The sequence below is a fragment of the Elephas maximus genome, chromosome 25 (assembly GCF_024166365.1).
Source record: "Elephas maximus indicus isolate mEleMax1 chromosome 25, mEleMax1 primary haplotype, whole genome shotgun sequence".
In the NCBI taxonomy this organism is placed as follows: Eukaryota; Metazoa; Chordata; class Mammalia; order Proboscidea; family Elephantidae; genus Elephas; species Elephas maximus.
Genome location: NC_064843.1, coordinates 57,671,018 through 57,694,144, shown reverse-complemented (window position 1 = coordinate 57,694,144; position 23,127 = coordinate 57,671,018). Strand labels below are relative to the sequence as shown.

General features: G+C 38.0%; 1 protein-coding gene and 1 non-coding gene across 2 annotated transcripts in view; one reads left to right on the top strand and one right to left on the bottom strand.

Moving 5' to 3' along the window:
- Positions 1-23,127, bottom strand: part of PCSK2 (proprotein convertase subtilisin/kexin type 2) — a 326,775-nt gene that overhangs the window by 280,046 nt on the left and 23,602 nt on the right. The gene's annotated exons all lie outside the window — the stretch shown is intronic.
- LOC126067891 (U6 spliceosomal RNA) lies at positions 11,145-11,251 on the top strand. Its single transcript, XR_007515503.1, has one exon. It is a non-coding gene; the product is annotated as a U6 spliceosomal RNA (small nuclear RNA).

Here is a 23,127-nt window from a genome sequence, read left to right as displayed (position 1 = left end):
CTTCTCACCCCAAGGAGTCTTGGAATTGGGTAAGAGTGTCACAGTCAATTAGATAAGCCACAATAATGATGCCTTATGCTCAGGGTCTCTAATAAGCTGAGAAAGACTAAACAGGACTGTAATTTGTTCTATGATTCAAGGTAACTTGGTGGGAAGAGCCTTCACCTGGGTGTCAGGAGACTTGAATGGGCTCATGTCCGTTACTGTCTAACAGTGTGACTTTAGACAAGCCACTTCCCCTCTGGGCCTCTTTTTCCTTTTTATGTATAAAGAGAGAGCCTCAACTTCCCTTCCCAGCTCTCTGTCCATTCTCCACTTAGGTTCACATTTGGGAAGATATGTTTTTTGCACTTCTTAAACCTGATCAATCAATTTAGCTGAATTCTTGAAATCTGTGTGCATATGTGCATATTGCTGGAGAGAGGAAACATGGTTTTCATTAGATTCTTAAAAGAGTCCCTCAACCAAAAAGGATTTTACTATTCTAAGTATTTGGTTTTGAAACCTTTAGATAAACTATGAAAAGAGTAACTAAAATAAAGGCAAAGTGGCTATACTAATATCAGACAAAATCAATTTTAAGATAAAAATTGTTACTAGAGACCAAGAAGTACATGTTACGATGATAAAATAGTCAATCCATCATAAGGCCATAAGAATTATAAATGCATATACAACTAACAGCAAAGCCTTAATTATATAAAACAAAAATGAGCTAATTGAAGAAAGAACTAGCCAATTTATCAATAATAGTTAAAGACTTCAATCTTCACTTTCACTAATGGATCAAACAAGTAGGCAGAAGATTAAAAAGGAAATTGAAGACTTGAACAAGAACTAGACCTAATAGACTTCTATGGGACATTGCGTTAAACAACTGCAGAATACACATTCTTCTCAAGTGCACATAGAATATTCTCCTAGATAGAACATATGTTAGGCCATAAAACAAGTCTTAGTAAATTTAAAAGGAGTAAAATAATGCAAAGTATATTGTATCACCAAAATGATGTCAGCTATGGGTTTTTTATAGATGGCATTTGTTAGTTTAAAGAAGTTCCCTTCTATTCTTATTTGTTGAGTGTTTTTTATCACTTGCTACTTCTATTCAAAGTATATGAGAGGGTAGATATATTGAGGCAATTATGCAAGAAAAATACATAAATGCATCCAGATTGGAAAGGAAGAAGTAAAATTATCTCTATTCACAGTCAACATGATCTTGTATATATTGAAATTTCTAAGAAATTCACACACAAAAAAAACTATCAGAACTAATGAATGAATTCAGAAAAGATGCAGGATATAAGATTAATATACAAAAATCAATTGTATTTTTATACACTAGTAATGAACAATCTAAAAACAGAATCAATAAAACAATTCCATTTACAGTAACAGGAAAAGAAAAATATTTGGAATAAAATTAACAAAAGAAGTGCAAGATGTGTACACTGAAAAGTACAAAATATCACTGAAAGAAATTTTAAAAGATCTAAATAAATGAAAAGGCATGCCATAAAAAATGATAATACTTCTCAAATGAATCTATTGATATTATACAATTTCTTTCAAAACCCCAGCTGCCTCTTTTGCTGATCCTGAAATTCATATGGAAAAGCAACGGATAAGAATAGCCAATACAACCCTGAAAAAAAAAAAAAAAAGAACAAAGTCGAAAGACTCACATATTCCAATTTTGAAATTTACTACAAAGCCACTGTAATCAAGAAAGCATAGCCCTGGCATAAGGAGAGACTTATGGAATAAACCTGAGACTCCAGAAATAATTTATAATCACCAATTTATGGTCAATTGATTATAGACAAATCTGCAAAAAAATTCAATCGGAGAGAATAGCCTTTTCAACAAATGGTGCTGGGACAACTGGATATCTACATGGAAAAGAATGAACTTAAACCCCTACCTTAGTGTGTATGCCAAAAATTAGCTAAAAATGAACTATAACCCTAAATTTAAGAGTTAAAAGTATACCACACTTAGGAGAAAAGATAGGAGTAAATTTTCATGACTTCGGGTTTGGCAGTGTTTTTTTGTATACCACACCAAAAGTACGAGTGACAAAACAAAACAAAAAAACATAAGTTGGACTCCAACAAAATTTAAATGAAAAACATTCATGTTTCAAGAAAATGAAGACACAATCCACCAAACGGGAGAAAATATTGTCAAATCACATCTCAGATAAGGAATTTGTTTCTAGAATATATTTGAATTCTTATAACTCAACAATAAAAAGTCAAATAACTCAAAAGATTGAGCAGAAGATTTGAACAGGTATTTCTTTAAAGATGATATACAAATGACCAATAAGCACATAAAAGACACTCAACATCATTACCGATTGCCATCAAGTAGATTCGGACTCATAGCCACCCTGTAGGACAGAGTTAGAACTGCCCCATAGGGTTTCCAAGGAGTAGCTGGTGGATTCAAACGGCTGACCTTTTGGTTAGCAGCTGAGCTCTTAACCACGGCACCATCAGGGCTCCCATTAGTCATTAGGGAAATGCAAATCAAAACCACAATGAGATACCACTTCACACCCACTAAGAAAAAAAACCAAACCCAGTGCCGTCAAGTCGATTCTGACTCATAGCGACCCTGTAGGACAGTGTAGAACTGCCCCATAGAGTTTCCAAGGGGAGCCTGGCGATTAGAACTGCTGACCCTTTGGTTACCCACTAGGATGGCTAAAAACAACTGAACAAGCAAACTAAAACCAAAACACACAAACAAGCAAGCAAACAAAAAGTGCTGATGAGGATGTGAAGGGACTCAAACACGTGTATATTGCTGGTAGGGTTATAAAATGGCACAGCCACAGTGTAAGAAGATACTTTGGTAGTTCTCGAAAATATTAAATACCAATTTACCATAAACCCCCAAAAACCAAACCCAGTGCTGTCAAGTCGATTCCGACTCATAGCGACCCTATAGGACAGAGTAGAACTGCCCCGTAGAGTTTCCAAGGAGCGCCTGGTGGATTTGAACTGCCGACCCTTTGGTTAGCAGGTGTAGCACTTAACCACTACACCACCAGGGTTTCCCAATTTACCATATAACCCAGAAATTTCACTTACAGGAATACATCCAAGAGAAAGGAAAACATATGTCTGCTCAAAAAAAGTTCTACATGAATGTTCATAACAGCTTTGTTCATAACAGCCAAAAAGTAGAAACAACTCAAATGTCCATCAACTAATGAATGAATAAACAAAATGAGATGTATCCATGCAATGGAAAGTTATTTGAAAATAAAAAGAAGTGAAGTAGTGATACATGCTATAACATGGGTGAACTTCGAATACTTAATGCTAAGTGAAAGAATCCAGACCTAAAAGGCCACATATTGTATCATTTCATTTACATAAAATGTCCAGAATAGAAAAATCCACTGGAGACAGAAATAGATTAGTGGTTGCCTAGGGTTGGGAAGCAGTAGGAATAGAGAGTGATTGGAGGTGATAACAGGGTTTCTTTCGGAGGTGACAACAATCTTCTAAAATTAGGGAGCGGTGATGATTGCACACCCTTGTGAATATACTAAAGATCACAGGATTGTACATTCTAAAAAGACAAATTTGATGGCATGTGAATTATCTCTCAGGGATGTTGTTATAAAAAGTTCTGTGATGAACAGTCTTATAAATGTCACTGTATACATAAACGACAATGTCCCTGTAGAACACCAAAACAAAAACAAACCTGTTGCGGTTGAGTCAATTCCAACTCGTAGCGACCAATCCTGATCACTAAGTCATAGATTATGAATATTTAGAATTCTGATAAATACTTCCATGAAGTTTTCCTAGAAGGCTGTATATTCCAAGAAAAATGAACGAGAATATCCGTTTCCCCTACCTTCAACAACACTGGTTTATACTGGTTGACATTGATTGATGAAAACATTTCATCTTATTTGGATTTAATTACTTCAAAAGTTTGAGCATCTTTTCATACATCTATTGGCCATTTTTCTTCTCTTTGAATTTCTTGTTTGTGTCTTTTGCACACTTTTCAGGCGAAATGTCTATATTTCCAAGCATTCGTGAGGTTTACTGATGAGGCTTATTTAGAAAAACTGTAAGATTTTTACCGGGGTGAGGGGTTGGATTGTCTTCGGCATTGGCAGGAACGAAACAACTTCATTCTAATGGAAGCTCACATTTAGACCATTTCTCTCAATTTGATCAGTGATTTATTTAAGAATTAGCTTGAAGAAATCAGATAGTAAAGCCACTAGAAATAATTCCTTTTATTTAGTCATTCCACATTTGTTAAGTGTCTGTCATAAGCCAGGCACTGTGTTTATCACTGGAGAGACAAAGGTAAATATGACATGATTTCAGTTTGCAAGTAGCTCACAATCCACCAGGAGTGGCAGATTTGTACACAACAACATATTAATGGTACTCTGTTGTGGTGTGATTTAAAAACATGAGTTGTGGAGCCAGACTGCTTGGTTTTAAATTCTGCCTTTTCCAGTGAATAGCTGTATTACACTTTGACAAGTTATTTCACCTTTCTGGGCTTTAGTTTGGAGCCCTGGTGACACAGTGGTTGAGAGCTACGGCTGCTAACAAAAAGGTTAGCAGTTCAAATCCACCAGCTGCTCCCTGGAAACCTATGGGGTGGTTCTACTCTGTCCTTTAGGGTCGCTATGAGTTGGAATCAACTTGACAGCAACAGTTTTGGTTTTGGGGCCTTAGTTTACTCACCTGTAAAATAGGATAGCTCTTTTTCCCATTGTCATGGAAGTTAAAGGGGACAATGCATGAAAACTTCTTAGAATAATGCCTAACACGTAGTAAGCTCTCAATAAGTGTTAGCTACTATTTTAATAAAAACTATTTTTTACTATTAATATTGTTAGAGTACAATGTTATACACTATGTATTTATAACAGTTATGGATAAAGTGCTACGGGGACTCTGTGGAAATATTATTTCAGGCAGAGTACTACCTGGGTAATGTTTCATGGAAGGGAAGGGGAGGACATTTAGACGATGGGAATATTTTTCATTTTTATTAAAGTTCATGTTTTTCTAGTGCTTCAATTTTGAAGGATGTGGCCACAAGTTCTTTGGTGCTCTTGCCATCAGGAGATGAGGTTCATAATTCCAACCCTTAAATCTGGGGAATGCGACTGCTTTGACTAAAAGAATATGGCAGAAGTAATGCCATGTGACTTCTGAGTCTAGGTCATAAAAAGCCATGTGACTTCTGCCTTGTTCACTAGAATATTTGCTCTTGAAGCCCTGACCTGTTATTTCAGACTCCATCTTCTCGACCTGTCATGCTATGAGGAAATCCAACCCACAGTGGGAGGCTTGTGTAGTGTTTTGGTTGGCTAACAATTCCGGTTGAGCCTAGCGTTCAAGTCATCCAAGTTCAGGTGCTAAATATATAAATAGAGAAGATTCCAGATAATTCCAGACTTCACCTTCAGTCATTCCAGTCATCTGTCAGATGTTGAGTCTTCCCAACCAAGTTCCCAGACATTGTGGAGCATAAAAAAGACATTCCTGTGCCTTATCTGAATTCTAGATTCCCAAGTCCATGAACATAATAAAATGATTGTTTTATGCCACCAAATTTTGGGTTGATTTGTTATTCACCAATGGTGAACAAAAATGAACAGCTAACTGAAAAAAAAAAAAGTTTGATTCCCTCAGCTTTCAAGGCTGTGCTGATATAGTATTCTCCAATAATATTGGTTATGTCTGCCAACTGGTGGCACCAGCCTGGACTAGCTCAGAAAGGGACCCTCAAGAGGCATCCTTGGCATAGGGCAAGGGAGCCTAGGGCCAAAGTGGTGGAGTCTGGATGAAAGTCAAGGAAGCAATCAGCTTGGCTTGGGGTCTGATGTGTGAACGAAAATCTTTTAGAATGCCATAGCTTTTGTGATTTAGTTCCTGTTCATTAAAAACCACATTCTTTCCCCAGTTAAGTAAAGCACTATCGAAGAAGAATAAAGTAGGAGGCCTCACACTCCCTGACCTCAGAACCTACTATACAGCTACAGTAGTCAAAACAGCCTGGTACTGATACAACAGACACGTTGACCAGTGGAACAGCATTGAGAACCCAGATGTAAATCCATCCACCTAGAATCACCTGATCTTCAACAAAGGCCCAAAGTCCATTAAATGGGGGAAAAGACAGCCTTTTTTAAAAATGGTGCTGGCCAGCCAAACTGGATGTCAGTCTGTAAAAAAAAGGAACAGAACCCATACATCACACCATACACAAAAACTAATTCAAAATGGATCAAGGAACTAAATATAAAACCCAAAGCTATAAAGATCATCCCACATAGAAGAAAAAAATCGGATCAACGCTAGAGGCCCTAATACACGGCATAAATAGGATAAAAAAATAGGATACAAACCATAAATAACAATATACAAATATCAAAAGATATGCTAGATAACTGGGATCTTCTAAAATTAAACACTTAAATGCTCATCAAAATACTTCACCAAATGAGTAAAAAGAGAACCTACAGACTGGGAAAAAAATTTTGGCTCTAACATATTGGACAAAGGTCTTATCTCTAAAATCTATAGGATAATCCAACAATTCTACAACAAAAAGACAAACAATCCAATCAAAAAATGGGTGAACAATATGGACACTTCACCAAAGAAGACATTCAGGTGGCTAACAGACACATGAGGAAATGCTCGCCATCACTAACCATTAGAAAAACGCAAATCAAAACTAAAATCACATACCATCTCTCCCTGGCATTACTGGCACGAATTAAAAAAAAAAAAACAGAAAATAACAAATGTTGGAGAACTGAGGGGAGATTGGAACTCTTATGCACTGCTGGTGGGAAAGCAAAATGGAACAACCATTTTGGAAAACTATATGGTGTTTCCTTAAAAAGCTATAAATAGAAATACCGTACAATCCAGCAGTCCCACTCCTAGAAATATATCCTAGAGAAACAGGAACTGTCATACAAAGAGACTTTTGCACACCCATGTTCATTGCAGCATTATTCACAATAGCAAAAAGATGGAAACAAATGTCCATCAATAGGTAAATGGATAAACAAATTATGGCACATACGTACACTGGAATACTATGCAATGATAAAGAACAATGAAGAATCTGTGAAACATCTCACAACGGGAATGAGTCCGGAGGGCATGACGCTGGGTGAAATAAGTCAATCACAAAAGGACAAATACTGTATGAGGCCACTACTATAAAAACTCATGCAAAGGTTTACACACAGAAAAAAACAATCTTTGGTGATTACAAGGGAGGGTTGAGGGGGAGAAACTAACTAGACAGTAGGTAAGTGGTAACTTTGGTGAAGGGTAAGACAGTACACAATACTGGTGAAGTCAGTATAACTTGACAAAGGCAAAGTCATAGAAGCTTCATCCCTGTTGCTGTCGAGTTAATTCCAACTCACAGTGACCCTATAGGAGGACAGAGTAGAACTGCCCCACAGGGTTTCCAAGGAGCAGCTAGTGGATTCAAACTGCCAGTCTTTTGGTTAGCAGCTGAAATTTCAACCACTGAGCCACCAGGCCTCCACAAGATAGGTCTGTAAATTTGGATGTGTCTCTGGATGTGTCTAGAAGCTTAATAGACACATCCAGATTCCATGAGGGACCAAATTACTGGGCTGAGGACTGGGGGCCATGGTCTGTTCTACATACTGCTTTGGTGAGTGGTGTCTGGGGTCTTAAAAGCTTGTGAGCAGCCATCTAAGATGCTTTACTGGTCCCATCCTGTCTGGAGAAAGGGAGAAAAAAGAAAACCAAAGACGCAGGGGAAAGATTAGTGGAGATTAATGGACCACAACTGCCACGGCCTCCACCAGACTGAGTCCAGCACAACTAAATGGTGCCTGGCTATCACCTTCGACTGCTCTGGCAGGGATCACAATAGAGGATTCCAGACAGAGCTGGAGAAAAATGCAGAACAAAATTCAAACACAAAAAAAGACCAGACTGTCTGGTCTGACAGAGACTGAAGAAACCTTGAGAGTATGGCCCTTTTAACTCAGTAGTGAAATCACCCCTGAGGTTCACTCTTCAGCCAAAGATTAGATAGGCCCATAAAACAAACAATAATACATGTAGCTTAGCTATGTATATGAGACTAAAGGGGCACAGGAGCCATAGCGGCAAGGATGAGAAGGCAGGAGGGCACAGGAAAGCTGGATGAATGGGAATGGAGAATGCAAGGTCAAGAAGGGGAGAGTGCTGACATATCACCGGCTTAGCAACCAATGTTGCCAAACAGTATGTGCACTAATTGTTTAATGAGAAACTAAATTGCTCTATAAACCTTCATCTAAAGCACAATAAAAAATTTTTCAAAAGTAATAATAATAAAAAAAAAACCCTACACTCTGCTCATTTTCTGATTGGGTTATTTGTATTTTTGTTGTTGAAGATTTATACATATTTTGGTTATTAGATTCTTATCTGATATATGTTTTGCAAAGATATCCTTCCAGTCAGTAGCTTGTCTTTTCTCTCTTTGGTAAAGTCTTTTGATGAACAAAAGTTCTTATTTTTTATGAGGTCCCATTTATTTATTTTGTCTTTTGCTGTTTGTACTTTTGTTACTATATTAGATAATCCGTTGTTAAAAGCCAGGCCCGACAGCATTGCCCCCAGCATTTTCCCCTAAGAATTTTATGGCTTCAGTTTGCACATTTAGATCCTTAATCCATTTCGAATTTGATTTTGTGTATGCTGTGAGGCGTGGGTCCTGTTTCATTTTTCTGCACACGGAAATTCAATTTTCCCAACATCGTTTATTGAAGAGACTTGCCTTCCCTCATTGAATGGACTTAGCACCCTTGTCAAAAATCACTTGACTGTACATGTATGGGTTTATTTTTGGACTCTCAATTCTATTCCATTGGTCTATGTGTCTGTTATACCAGTACCAGGCTGTTTTGATTACTGTAGCTATATAATATGTTTTGAAATCAGGGAGTGTGAGTCCTCCTACTTTGTTCTTCTCTTTCAACATTACTTTAGCTATTTGGGGCCCCTTTCTATTCCACACAAAATTGAAGACTGATTTTTCCATTTCTCTAAAGAAGGGTGTTGGAATTTTGATAGAGATTATGTTGAGACTATAGATTGCTTTGGGTGGTATTCACGTCTTCACAATATTGTCTTCCAATCCATGAGCACATAACATCTTTCTATTTATTTAAGTTTTCTTTACTGTCTTTAGTAGAGTTTTGTAAATTTCATTGTATAAGTTTTACACATTTCTGGTTAAATTTATTCCTGGGTATTCCATTCTCTTATATGCTATTATAAATGGAATCGTTTCCCTAATTTCCCTTTCAGGTTTCTCATTGTTGGTGGATAGAAACCCAACTGATTTGAGTTTGTTGACCTCATACCCTGCAACTTTGTTAAACCCCTCTATTGGCACTAGCAGCTTTCTTGTGAACTATTTGGAATTTTCTATATACAGGATCATGTCATCTGCAGATAGAGGCCAAACACACGTAAAGATGCCGAACATCATTAGCCATCAGAGAGATGCAAATCAAAACCAGTATGAGACACCATTTCATCCCCACCGGGATGAGTAAAATTAAAAAATGTAAAATAAAAAACGTTGGTGAGAATATGGGGAAATTAGAACCCTTACTTATTGCTGGTGGGAATAAAAAATGTTGCAGCCATTGTGGAAAACAGTTTGGTGGTTTCTCAAAAACTAAAAATAGAACTACAGTATGACCCAGCAATTCCACTGCTAGAAATATACCCAAGGGACTTGAAAACACTGATGCAAACAGACATACGCACAAAATATTCACTGCAGCAATATTTACAGTAGCCAAAAAGTAAAAAAAAAAAAAGAAAGAAAAGAAAAAATCCAAGTGCCCATCAACCAAGGAGTGGATAAACAAAATATTGTCCATGCATACAATGGAATACTATTCAGCCAGAAAGGGAAATGAAGTCTTGATATATGCTACAACATGGATAGAGCTTACAGACATTATGCTGAATGAAAGAAGTCCATCACAAAAAATGGCAAATATTGGATAGAGCCCTGGTGGCATAGTGGTTAAGTAGTTAAGGATGGCAGTTCAAATCTACCAAGCACTCCCTGGAAACCCTACGGGGCAGTTCTTCTCTGTCATATAGGGTTGCTATGAGTTGGAATTGACTAAATGGCAATGAGTTGTTTTGTTGCTGTTGTCACTTATATAAAAAGACAAGAAAAGACAAATATATAGAGATCAAAGTTTATTAGTGGTTACCAGGGGCAGAAGGAGAGGAGAAATGAGGGATTATTTGCTCATGGAGCATTGAGTTTCAGTTTGCAGTAATTGAGAAATTGTACTCATTAAGAATAAGGGTTGCATAGCTGATTAATGTAATTTATGCCAGTAGCTTGTACACTTGTAAAAAGTTGAGCTGGCAAATGCTGTGTGATAGATATATTTACAGCAACAACAAAAAGACGAACTCCTGAGGCTGCTTATATACAACCAAACACCTAATGGAATTTGTTTTCTTGGTTTACAGGTTTAGGGTCATGGTTTCATGGGAAATTCCAGTTAATTGGCCTAATAATGTATTTAGTGCTTCTGTTCTACTTCCCCATTTGTTGTGTAGTTCCCGGGTTCTTAAAAGTTTGCAAGCAACCATCCAAGGTACAACAAGTGGACTCTATTCTCATGGAGCAACAGAGGAAGAAGAGTCAGGAATAAAAGGAGGAAATGGAATTTGAGGTTAATTGCCTCCATGAACAACTGCTTCTTTTGCCATGAGACAAGAAGAACTGGATGGTACCTGGTTACCATTACTGAACATTTTGATCAAAGATTCTATAGAAAAATTCTGATTAAAAGGTGGAAAACATAGAGTGGAATTTCAAATTCTTGTTGAATCAAGATTTTCTTGAACCATGGAGGATAGATGAATCCTGAAACTATTGCCTGGAGATAATCTTTAAACCCTAAACCAAAAATACACCATGAAATATTAGCTTAATTAATAAAGAAACTCTGTCTCGAGTATTGTGCTTTTTCTTTTTAAAAATTTTATTGTGTTGTAGGTGAAGGTTTGCAGCACAAATTAGTTTTTCATTCAAGAATTTTATACCCAGTGCTCGCTTCGGCAGCACATATACTAAAATTGGAACAATACAGAGAAGATTGGCACGCCCCCTGTACAAGGATGACACACAAGTTAGTGAAGTGTTCCATATATATATATATATTATATATATATTTTTAAGAATTTCATACACAAATTGTTTTGTGACATTCGTTCCAATCCCCGCATTGCATCAGCACTCTCTCCCTTTCCCTTTCCCCCTGGGTTCTTTCTCAGTGTCCATTCATCCAGTTTTCCTGTCCCTTCCTGCCCTCTCATCTTTGCTTTTGGGCAGGTGTTGCCCATTTGGTCTCATATACTTGACTGAACTAAGAAGCATGTTTCTCACGTGTGTTATTGTTTGTTTTTTAGGCCTGTCTCATCTTTGGCTGAAAGGTGGACTTAGGGAGTGGCCTCAGTTCTGAGTTAGCAGGGTGTCCAGGGGCCATAGTCTCAGGGGTTCCTGCAGTCACATCACACCAGTAATTCTGGTCTTTTATTGTGAATTTGAATTTTGTTCTTCATGTTTCTCCTACTCTGTGAGAGAGCAGTCGGTGGTGTTAGCCAGGTACCATCTAGTTCTTCTGGGCTCAGGCTGGTACAGGCGGTGGTTCATGTGGCCCATTAGTCTTTTGGACTAATATTTTCCTTGTGTCTTTGGTTTTCTTTGTTATCCTTTGCTCCAAATGTGTTGGGACCAATAGAGGTATCTTAGATAGCTGCTCACAAGCTTTTAAGACCCCGATGCTACTCACCAAAGTAGGATGTAGAACATTTTCTTTATGAACTATGTTATGTTAATTGGCCTAGATGTCCCTCATGACCATGGTCTCCAGCTGTCAGCCTCAGTAACTCAGTGCCTCAAAGTGTTTGGATGTGTCTAGGAAGCTTCCATGACTTTGCATTGGTCAAGTTGTACTGACTTCCCCTGTATTGTGTGTTGTCTTTTCCTTCACCAAAGTTATTACTTGTCTACTATCTAATTAGTGATTTTCTGTCCCGCCCCTCCCCTTCCTAGGTACCATCAAAGATTGCTTTTTTTCTGTGTGTAAACCTTGGGTTTTCGTAATAGTGATCTCATATAATATTTGTCCTTTTGTGATAGGCTTATTTCACTTAGTATGATGCCCTCCAGATTCATCCATGTTGTGAGATATTTTGCGTATTTATCATTGCTCTCTATCGCTGCATAGTATTCAATTGTGTGTATGTACTATAATTTATCTATTCATCTGTTGATGGGCACTTAAGTTGTTTCTATCTTTTTGCTATTGAGAATAATGCTACAATGAACACGGGTGTGCAAATGTCTATTCGTGTGACAGCCCTTATTTCTCCAGGATATAGTCTGAGGAGTGGGACTGCTGGACCTATGGCATTTAATTCTAGCTTTTCAAGGAAGTGCCATATTGTTTTCCACAGTTGTTGTACCATTATACATTCCCACCATCAGTGAATAAGAGTTCCAATCTTCTTACAACCTGTCTGTTTTAGTCATCTAGTGCTGCTGTAATAGAAATACCACAAGTGGATGGCTTTAACAAAGAGATATTTATTCTGTCACACTCTAGTAGGCTACAAGTCTTAATTCAGGATGTCAGCTTCAGGGGAAGCCTTTCTCACTCTATTGGCACTGGAAGAAGGTCTTCGTCATCAATCTTCCTGGTTGAGGAACTTTCTCAGCACCAGGACCCTGGGTCCAAAAGATGTACTATTATCCTGGCTCTTCTTTCTTGGTGGTATAAGGTCCCCATGTCTCTCTTCTCGCTTCTGTCTTTTATATCTCAAAAGAGATTGTCTCAAGACATAATCCAATCTTGTAGATGGAGTCCTGCCTCATTGACATGACTGCCACTAATCCCATCTCATCAATACCATAGAGATAGGATTTACAACACATAGAAAAATCACATCAGAGACAGCCGAGGCCAAGATGGCGGAATAGACAGACACTTCTGGCGAGCCCTCTTACAACAAAGACCTGAAAAAACAAGTGAAATGAGTATATTTATGACAAACTAGGAGCCCTGAACATCAAAGGCAAGGTTAGAAAATGAACTGAAGGGAAGGGGGAGGAGCAGACAGTTCAGAACCGGAGAGGAGCTACTGAACATGATTCACTGGGAGCCCTCAGGCACTGTTCCTGGGAGCAGCTGTGAAGGGCTGGTACTAGTGTTTGGCCGCAGTTTTCTCAGGGAGAAATGGTCAACCACACAGTCTACTCACACCCTCAAGACCAGAGAAGAATGGCACTCTTGGCAAAAACCAAGTACTTGCGTATATTTTACCATGCCACCCATCCCCCCGACTCCCAAGCAGGCTTCAGTGGCTGATTTCCCTGGGTCTGAGATAGGCCCTGTTGAGCACCTAAAGCCATCCTCCCAGCTTTGGAGAAGGACTAAATTTGCAATTGGGGTAAAAGATAATTTGCCAGCTCCACTAACTGGGGGAGCTCAGGACAGAAGCAGCTCCTGTCCAGGCATAAATGGTCTGTGGACTTTGAATGCCTTTCCCCTCTGCATGGACCTGTGTGGGCCTATTTCAGGAGAATACACCCTTGTTGGCAGACTACAAACTGTCTCAGCTGTGTGGTGGAGAGGTGGGTGTTTGATGTTTGACATTGCCTTGCCTATTACACAGGGTCCTCACCTACCCACATCAGGGGCCTAAGGACTGGTGCCTCCATTCAGGTCACCCAGCCACCCGTGACAGGGATCCAAGGATAACTGGTACCTCCCAGTCCTTAAAACCAAAGCATTGCGTGCCCATGGTCCATCTGCAGAACCCACCCACATATATGCTTTAGGGAACAGGGGCATGCTTTCCTCACATACATATGGGGGATGATTCTCAGCCTTCTGCCTTGTTCAGAATGTGACACTCTGCTACAACCAGATACTGGTACCTACACCAATCACCCCTGCCCCTCTAAAGACTGTACGACAGAGCCTGTACCACACACTTGATGATCAGCTATCTGGACACCTGAGGTGAATTCACACAAGAAAAGTGGATGGACTCCTAGACTGATATACCTAATAACAGCTCTAGCCATCTGGGTACAGGATGTCAGAGCTCCAAAGGTGAGAATAATCAAGCTAGCTCACTGAAGCAACCCATGTGGGCATATTAAAACAAAACAAAGCAAGAAGCTACAACACAGTAAGCAAACAGAAAATGGACTAATACAATAACTTATGGTTGGCTCAGAGACAACAGTTAATATCAAGTCACATAAAGAAACAGAGCACAATTGCCACAACAAGCTCTCAAAAGGAAGAATCAAGGGATCTTCTAGATGAAAGTGCCCTTCGGGAATTATGAGAGGCAGAATACAAAAGAGGAATATACAGAACCCTTCAAGACATCAGGAAGAAAATCAGGCAATATGCAGAACAAGCCAAGGAACACACAGATAAAGCAGTTGAAGAAATTAAAAAGACTATTCAGGAACATAATAAAAAATTTAATAAGCTGGAAAAATCCATGGACAGACAGTAATCAGAAATTCAGAAGATTAACAATAAAATTACAGAAGTAGACAGCTAAATAGAAAGTTAGAGGAGCAGATTTGAGCAACCAGAAGGCAGAATTTGTGAACATGAAGGTAAAGCACTTGGCACCAACATGTTTGAAGAAAAATCGGACAAAAGAATTAAAAAAAATGAAGAAACCTTAAGAATCATGTGGGAATCTATCAAGAGAAATAACCTACGAGTGATTGGAGTACCAGAACAGGGAGGGATAAGAGAAAATACAGAGAGAATTGTTGAAGATTTCTTGGCAGAAAACTTCCCTGTTATTGTGAAAGATGAGAAGATACCTATCCAAGATGCTCATCAAACTCCACATGAGGTAGATGTTAAAAGAAAGTCACCAATACATAATCAAACTTGCCAAAACCAAAGAGAGAATTTTAAGAGCAGCTAGGGATAAACGAAGTCTCCTACAAAGGAAAGTCAATAAGAATAAGCTCAGACTACTTGGCAGAAAGCCTGCAGGCAAGAAGGCAATGGGATGACTTATATAAAAAGTTGAAGGAAAAAAAATGCCTGCCAAGAATCATATATCTAGCAAAACTGTCTCTCAAATATGAAGGTGAAATTAGGACATTTCCAGATAAACAGAAGTTTAGGGAATTCGTAAAAACCAAACCAAAACTACAGGAAATATTAAAGGGAGCTCTTTGGTTACAAAATCAATAATATCAGGTATTAACCCAAGACTAGAACACTGGACAGAGCAATCAGAAGTCAACCCAGACAGGGAAATCACAAAAATAAATCAAGATAAAAAAATGCTCAAAAACAGGGAAACAGCGATGTTATTATATAAAAGAAGACCACATTAAAACAATAAAGAGGGACTAAGAAATGTAGTCATAGATCTTCCACATAGAGAGGAAGATAATGCAATACAAAGAAATAAAATAAGGTTCAAATTTAGAAAAATAGTGGTAAATAATAAGGTAGCCACAAAGGAGACAAACTATCCCACACATCAAAATAAAATACAAGAAAAGAATAGAGTCTCAGCAGAAACAAAACTGACAACGGATATGAAGATAATCTATTCAGCACATAAAATTAAGTGGGAAAAAGAAACTGTCGACGCCACACAAAAAAAGACATCAAAATGACAGCACTAAATTCATGCCTATCCATAATTACTCTGAATGTAAATAGACTAAATGCACCAATAAACAGACAGAGAGAGGCAGAATGGATTAAACAACATGATCCATCTATACGCTACCTACAAGAGACACACCTTAGACTTAGAGATGCAAACAAACTAAAACTCAAAGGATGGAAAAAATAAATCAAGCAAACAAAAATCAAAAAAACAGCAGAAGTGGCAATATTAATTTCTTACAAAATAGACTTTAAAGTTAAATCCATCAAAAAGGATAAGGAAGGACACTATATAATGATTAAAGGGACAACATACCACGAAGATATAACCATATTAAATATTTATGCACTCAATGACGGGGCTACAAGATACATAAAACGAACTCTTATCAGCACTGAAAAGTGAGATAGACAGCTTGCAATCACAGTAGGAGAGTTCAACACACCACTTTCGGTGAAGGACAGAACATCCAGAAAGAGGCTCAATAAAAACACAGAAGATCTAAATGCCACTATCAACCAAGATGACCTCATAGACATGTACAGAACACTCCACCCAACAGTAGCCAAGTATACTTTCTTTTCTAGTGCACATGGAACATTTTCTAGAGTAGACCACATATTAGGTCATAAAGCAAGCCTTAGCAGAATCCAAAACACTGAAATATTTGAAAGCATCTTCTCTGACCACAAGGCCATAAAAGTAGAAATCAATAACAGAAAAAGCAGAGGAAAGAAATCAAATACTTGGAAACTGAACAATACCCAGCTCAAAAAAGACTGGATTATAGAAGACATTATGGATGGAATAAAGAAATTCACAGAATCGAATGAGAATGAAAACACTTCCTATCAGAACCTTTGGGACACAGTAAAAGCAGTGCTCAGAGGTCAGTTTATATCAATAAATGTACACATCCAAAAAGAAGAAAGGGCCAAAATCAAAGAATTATCCTTACAACTTGAACATATAGAAAGGGAACAACAAAAGAAACCTTCAGGCACCAGAAGAAAACAAATAATAAAAATTAGAGCAGAACTAAACGAGGTAGAAAACAGAAAACCAACTGAAAGAGTTAACAAGACCAGAAGCTGTTCCTTTGAAAAAAATCAACAAAACTGATAAACCATTGGCCAAACCGACAAAAGAAAAGCAGGAGAGGAGGCAAATAACCTCAACAAGAAATGAGATGGACGCTATTACAACAGACCCAATTGAAATTAAAAGAATCATATCAGATTACTATGCAAAACTGTACTCTAACAAATTTGAAGATCTAGAAGAAAATCATGAATTACTAAAAACACACTACCTGCCTAAACTAACACAGAGGGAGAACAACTAAATAGACCCATAACAAAAGAAGAAATCGAAAAGGTAATCAAAAAACTCCCAACAAAAAAAAGCCCTGGCCCAGATGGCTTCACCGAAGACTTCCATCAAACTTTCAGAAAAAAGTTAACACCACTACTACTGAAGGTATTTCAGAGAATAGAAAAAGATGGAATACTACCAAACTCATTCTGTGAAGCCAGCATATCCCTGATACCAAAGCTAGGTAAAGACACCACAAAAAAAGGAAATTACAGACCTATATACCTCACGAACTTAGATGCAAAAACCCTCAACAAAATTCTAGCCAATAGAATTCAACGACATATCAAAAAAATAATTCACCATGACCAAGTGGGATTCAACCCAGGTATGTAGGGATGGTCCAACATTAGAAAAACAATTAATGTAATCCATCATATAAATAAAACAAAAGACAAGAATCACATGATTTTATCAATTGATGCAGTAAAGACATTTGACAAAGTTCAACACCCATTCATGATAAAAACTCTCAGCAAAATAGGAATAGAAGAAAAACCCCTCACCATAATAAAGGGCATTTATTTATTTTTTTGTACAAAGCCAATAGCCAACATCACCCTAAGTGGAGAGAGCCTGAAAGCATTCCCCTTGAGATAGAGAACCAGACAAGGATGCCCTTTATCACCACTCTTATTCAGCACTGTGGTGGGGGTCCTAGCCAGAGCAATTAGTCTGTAAAGAAATAAAGGGCATCCAGATTGGCAAGGAAGAAGTAAAAATATCCCTGTTTGTAGATGACATGATCTTATACATAGGAATCCTCCAGAAAACTATTGAAACTAATAGAAGAGTTCAGCAGAATGTCAGGATACAAGATAAACATACAAAAATGAGTTGGATTCCTCTCCACCAACAAAAAGAACATCAAAGAGGAAATCACCAAATCAATACCATTTACAGTAGCCCCCAAGAAGATAAACTACTTAGGAATAAATCTTACCAGGGATGTAAAAGACTCACACAAAGAAAACTACAAAACACTTCTGCAAGAAACCAAAAGAAACCTACATGAGTGGAAAAATATATCCTGCTCATGAATAGGAAGACTTAACATTATAAAAATATCTATTCTACCAAAAGTGATCTACAGATTTAATGCAATTCTGATTCAAATTCCAACGACATTTTTTAACAAGATGGAGAAACAAACCACCAACTTCATATGGAAAGGAAAGAGGCCCCTGATAAGTAAAGCATTACTGAAAAAGAAGAACAAAGTAGGATGCCTCACTCTACCTGATTTTAGAAACTATTATACCGCCACAGTACTCAAAACAGCTTGGTACTGGTACAACAACAGATACATAGACCAATGGAACAGAACTGAGAATCCAGACATAAATCCATCCACATAGGAGCAGTTGATATTTGACAAAGACCCCAAAGCAGTTAAATGGGGAAAAGACAGTCTTTTTAACAAATGGTGCTGGCATAACTGGATATCCATCTGCAAAAAATGAAACAAGATCCATACCTCACACCATGCACAAAAACGAACTCAAAATGGATCAAAGGCCTAAATATAAAATCTAAAATGATAAAGGTCATCGAAGAAAAAATAGGGACAACATTAGGAACCCTAATACAGGGCATAAACAGTATACAAAACATTAGTAACAATGCAGAAGAAAAACTAGATAACTCGGAGCTCCTAAAAATCAAACACCTATGCTCATCCAAAGACTTCACCAAAAGAGTAAAAAGACTACCTACAGACTGGGATAAAGTTTTCAGCTAGGACATTTTTGATCAGCACCTGATCTCTGAAATCTACATGATACTGCAATAACTCAACTACAAAAAGACAACCCAATTAAAAAATGGTCAAAAGATATGAATAGGAACTTCACTGAAGAAGACATTCAGGTAGCTAACAGATACATGAGGAAATGCTCACGATCATTAGCCATTAGAGAAACACAAATCAAAACTACAGTGAGATTCCATCTCACTCCAACGATGCTGGCATTAATTCAAAAAACACAAAATGCTAAATATTGGAGAGGTTATGGAGAGACTGGAACACTTACGCACTGCTGGTGGAAATATAAAATGGTACAACCACTCTGGAAATTGATTGGCCCTTCCTTAATAAGCTAGAAATAGAACTACCTTTTTTTGGCTTTTAGGTTTTTTGGGTAGAAATCCCACTCCTTGGAATATATCCAAGAAAAATAAGAGCCTTTACACGAACAGATATATGCACACCCATGTTCATTGCAGCACTGTTTACAATAGCAAAAAGTTGGAAGCAACCAAGGTGCCCATCAACGGATGAATGAATAAATAAATTATGGTATATTCACACAATAGAATACTACACATCGATAAAGAACAGTGATGAATCTGTGAAATATTTCCTAACATGGAGGAATCTGGAAGGCATTATGCTGAGTGAAATTAGTTGCAAAAGGACAAATATTGTATAAGACCACTATTATAAGAACTTGGAAATAGTTTAAACAGAGAAGAAAACATTCTTTGATGGTTATGAGAGGGTGGAGGGAAGGAGGGTGGGAGAGGGGTATTCACTAATTAGATAGTAGGTAAGAACTACTTTAGGCGAAGGGAAAGACAACACACAATATAGGTGACGTCAGCACAACTGGACTAAACCAAAAACAAACAAGTTTCCTGAATAAACTGAATGCCTCGAAGGACAGCATAGCGGGGGGGGGGGGAGGGGGTTGGGGACCATGGTTTCAGGGGACATCTAAGTCAATTGGCATAATAAAATCATAAAATCTACTAAGAAAACATCGTGCATCCTACTTTGAAGAGTGACTTCTGGGGTCTTAAACGCTAGCAAGCAGCTGTCTAAGATATATCAATTGGTCTCAACCCACCTGGACCAAAGGAGAATGAAGAACACTAAGGACACAAGGTAATTAGGAGCCCAAGAGACAGAAAGGGCCACATAAACCAGAGACTACATCAGCCTGAGACCAGAAGAACTAGATGGTGGCCGTCTACAGCTGATGACTGCCCTGACAGGGAACACAACAGAGAACCCCTGAGGGAACAGGAGAGCAGTGGGATGCAGACCCCAAATTCTTGTAAAAAGACCAGACTTAATGGTCTGACTGGGCCTAGAAGGACCCTGGTGGTCATAGCCCCCAGACCTTCTGTTGGCCCAGGACAGGAACCATTCCCAAAGCCAGCTCTTTGGACAGGGATTGGATTGGACAATGGGATGGAGTGTGATGCTGGTGAGGAGTGAGCTTCTTGGATCAGGTGGACGCTTGAGACTATGTTGGCATCTCCTGTCTGGAAGGGAGATGAGAGGGTAGAGGGGGTTAGAAGCTGGCGGAATGGACACGAAAAGAGAGAATGGAGGGAGGGAGTGGGCTGTCTCATTGGGGGAGAGTAACTGGGAGTATGTAGCAAGGTGTATATAAGTTTTTATGTGAGAGGCTGACTTAATTTGTAAACTTTCACTTAAAGCTCAATAAAAAAAAAAAAATCTCATCAGATGACAAAATGGTGGACAGTCACACAGTCACACAGTACTGGGAATCATGGCCTAGCCAAGTTGACAGACATTTTTGTGCGACACAATTCAATCCATGATGCTCTCTAACATTCATTATTCTCTTTTCTCTTTTTTGATGAGTGCTTTTAATATTGGGGTGAGATGGCATCTCATTGTAGCTTTCATTTGCATTTTTCTAAGGGCTAATGATAGCCAGCATTTCCTCAAGTGTCTACTAGCCACCTGAACGTCTTGTTTGGTGAAGTGTCTATTCATATCTTTTGCCTTTTTTTTTAATTAGGTTATTTGACTTTTTGTCATTGAGGTGTTGAAGTATCCTATAGATTTTAAAGATTAGATCCTTGTTGGATATGTCATGGCCAAAATTTTGTTCCCAGCCTATAGGTTCTCTTTTTTGATGAGTGTAAGTGTTTAATTTTTAGGAGCTCCGACTTATCCAGTTTCTCTTCTGATGTTTGTACATCCTAAGTTATGGTTTGTATTTTATTTATGGCATGTATTAGGGCCCGTACTGTTGTCCCTATTTTTTCTTCCATGATCTTTATCATTTTAGGCTTTACATTTAAGTCTTTGATCCATTTTGAGTTAGTTTTTGTATATGGTGTGAGGTATGGGTCCTGTTTCATTTTTTTACAGATGAACATCCAGTATTCCCAGCACTATTTGTTAAAGACTTTCTTTTCCCCATTTAATGGACTTTGGCCCTTTGTCAAAGATAAGTTTAGCATAGGTGGATGGATTTACATCTGGGTTCTCGATTCTGTTCTGTTGCTCTATGTCTGTCATTGTACCGGTGCCAGGCTGTTTTGATTACCATGGCAGCATAGTAGGTTCGGAGTCAGGTAGTGTGATGCTTCCTACTTTGTTCTTTTTCTTCTATAATGCTTTCCTTATCTGGGGCCTCTTTCCTTTCCATATAAAGTTGGTGATTAGTTTTTCCATCTCATTAAAGAATGCTGTTCATATGTGGATCAGAATTGCTTTGTATCTGTAGATTGCTTTGAGTAGAACTGACATTTTCACAATTTTGAGTCTTCCTGTCCATGAGCATGGTGTATTTTTCCATTTATGTAGGCCTGTTTTGGTTTTTTGAGGTAGTGTTTTGTAGTTTTCTTTGTATATAGGTCTTTTATGCTCCTGGTCAGACTTATTCCTAAGTATTTTATCTTTTTCTAATCTCTTGTTAAAAAAAAAAAAAAGGTTAGGGGCTATTAAAAATGGTATTGGTTTCCTGATTTCCTTTTTGAAGTTCTCTTTGTTGATGTATAGGAATCCAGCTGATTTTTGTATGTTGATCTTGTATCATGATACTCTGCTGAATCTTTCTATTAGTTCCAGAAGTTTTCTTGTGGAATCTTCGGGTTTCTGTATGTATAGGACCATATCATCTGGTATAGGGACAGTTTTACTTCTTTCTTTCCAATATGGATGCCCTTTATATTCTTTCCTTGACTTACTGCTCTAGCTAGGACTTCCAGCACAATGTTAAATAGAAGTGGTGATAAAGGGCATCCTTGTCTTGTTTCCATTCTCAGGGGGAGTGCCTTCACCCTCTGTCCATTGAGAGTGATGTTGGCTGTTGGTTTTGTACAGATGCTCTTTATTATGTTGAGGAATTTCCCTTCTATTCCTGTTTTATTAACAGTTTTTATCAGGAATGGGTGTTGGACTTTATTAAATGCCTTTTCTGTGTCGATTGAGATGATCATGTGATTTTTTGTTGTTCTATTTATACAGAGAATTACGTTGATTGATTTTCTAATGTCGAAACATCCTTGCATACCTGGTATAACTTCCACTTGTTCATAGTGTATTACTGTTTTGATATGATACTGAATTCTATTGGCTAGAATTTTGTTGAGAATTTTTGCATCTATATTCATGGGAGATGCCAGTCTGTAATTTTCTTTTTGTGGTATTTTTGTCTGCCTTTTTTTTTTTTTTTTGGTATCAAGGTTATGCTGGCTTCACAGAATGAACTCAGGAGTAGGAAGAGTCCTTCCTTTTCTATGCTCTGAAAATGTTTGAGTAGCACTGGTGTGAGCTCTTCTCTGAATGTTTGGTAGAATCCTCCAGTGAAGCCATCTGGGTCAGGGCTTTTTTTCTGTTGGTTTTTTTTTTTTTTTTTTTTTTACCTCTTCAAGGTCTTCTCTTGTTATGCGTCTGTTCAGATTTTCTATCTCAGCTTGTGTTAGTTTGGGTAGGTAGTGTGTTTCTAGAAATTTGTCCATTTCCTTTAGGGTCTCAAATTTGTTGGATACAGTTTTTCATGTTATTCTGTTATGATCCTTTTCATTTCAGTTGGGTCTGTTTAATGTCCCCCATCTCATTTCTTAACTGGGTTATTTGCTTCCTCTCCTGTTTTTCTTCTGTCAGCTTGTCCAAAGGTTTGTGAATTTGGTTGGTCTGCATTGTGCTGTCTTAAAGTTTATCTGTATGGAATCAAATTGACACCAGCAACTTGAAAGTTTGTATAGGCAACTTGCA